The sequence below is a fragment of the Phyllostomus hastatus genome, unplaced genomic scaffold (genome assembly GCF_019186645.2).
Source record: "Phyllostomus hastatus isolate PE091 unplaced genomic scaffold, TTU_PhHast_1.1 phas_contig_137, whole genome shotgun sequence".
Lineage (NCBI taxonomy): Eukaryota > Metazoa > Chordata > Mammalia > Chiroptera > Phyllostomidae > Phyllostomus > Phyllostomus hastatus.
In genome coordinates, this window is record NW_025333583.1 from 14,536,186 (window position 1) to 14,537,927 (window position 1,742).

At 39.7% G+C, this 1,742-nt stretch overlaps 1 pseudogene; it reads left to right on the plus strand.

Moving 5' to 3' along the window:
- Nucleotides 1-1,274: 1,274 nt before the first annotated feature.
- LOC123827024 lies at nucleotides 1,275-1,411 on the plus strand (annotated as a pseudogene).
- Nucleotides 1,412-1,742: the final 331 nt, after the last annotated feature.

A 1,742-nucleotide genomic window follows, 5' to 3' on the forward strand; every position in this document is an offset into this window, starting at 1 on the left:
TTAGCTGTCGGGTTTTTTTTTTTCCAGGTTTACTTTTCAAGTTAAAGTAATTACTCACAATACCTGAGAGTTTTTTATCCTTATTGGGTGTTGGACTTCGCTAAATGCTTTTTCTGCATCAACTGATAAGTCATTTTTTTCTTCTTTATCCTGTTGATACGGTGTGTTATATTGATTTTTTGGCGGGCTTTGTTTTTAGAGCAGTTTCAGGTTCCCTGAGCACAAGGTTGCAGAGATTTGCCACGTGCCCCACTAGTGCACAGTTTCCCTCACTGTCAATATTCTGCAGGAGCGGTACGTTTGTGACAACCAACTAACCTCCACTGACACATCATTGTCATCCAAAGTTCACAGTTACATTAAAGTTAAGTCTTGGCTTTGTATATTCAATGGATTTTGACAAATATATAATGATGTGTATGGACCATTATAGTGTACTACAGAATAGTTCCACTGCCTTAAAAATCCTCTGTGCTCTGTCTATTCATGTCTCTCTCCCAACCTCTGGTGATGACTGGTACTTTTACCACATCCATAATTTTGCATTTCCATGATGTCCTATTGTTGAGATTATGCAGTATACAGCCATTTCAGGCTGGCTTTCTTCATTTAGAAATATGTATTTAAAGTTTCTCCACATCTTTCTGTAGCTTGATGGCTTTTATTTTTAGCACTGAATAATATTCCATTGTCTGGATGTACCACAGTTTCTCTATTTACCTACTGAAGAACATTCTAGTTGCTCCCAAGTTTTGGAAACTATGGGAAAAGCTACTATAAACATTCTTATGCAGGTTTTTTTGTAGACATAAGTTTTCAACTAACTCCCTTGGGTCAATTCCATGGAGCATAATTGATAGATCATATGGCAAGAGTATGTTTAGTTTTGTTAGAAAATAAAAAGAGTACCTCCCAAATGGCTGTACCATTTTGCATTTCCACCTGCAATGAATAAGAGTTTTTGTTGATCCACATCCTTGCCAGCACTTGTGGTTTTCAGTGTTTTGGATTTCAGTGATTCTAATAGGTTTATAGTAGTATTTCATTGTTATTCTAATCTGCACTTCCCAATGAGCACCTTTTCATATTTGCCATTCATTTCCCCTACTTCTCTAATTTTTATAGATATTTTCTTTACCAAAACATTTCTTTTTTCAAACCTGCAGGGTTCTGCATGGGGAGGCTGACATCAGCCAGTGTGCAGAGTTCTTGCCTCTCCCCCACCCCCGCCCCTAGAAGTGTACCTTTCTCAGGTCTTCCAGCCTTCAGCCAAGATGAGTAATAAGCCAGACTTGTCTGAAGTGGAGAAGTTTGACAGGTCAGCACTGATGAAAACTAACACCAAAGAAAAGTTATTCTCCCCTCAAAGGAAACTCTGCAGCAAGACAAAGAGTGTGTTCTAACATCATAACATGAAGATCTTTTCCCAAGGGCAAATGCCAGCATTGCCAGGGTGTCTTGGTTCGGGGCTTGTTTTTTGTAAACTTCTGTGTCATACAGATTTGGGGCATCCCCTGATGTCTTCTCACTCGTACTTCCTGGCTAAGGAGTCAGGGGTAACCAATGTTGCCTTAACGACAGTTTTAAGCTTTCCATTGGTGCATAAATTCCAGCTGGCAGATGCTGTGGACAGTGTCAGTGGTGATGACCTTTGCATGTGTAGGCCTTGCCTTCCCTACAGAATAAGTCACTTGTAACCATCTACAATGGATACCTCTCTTGCTCTACAATCCATGAAGTGG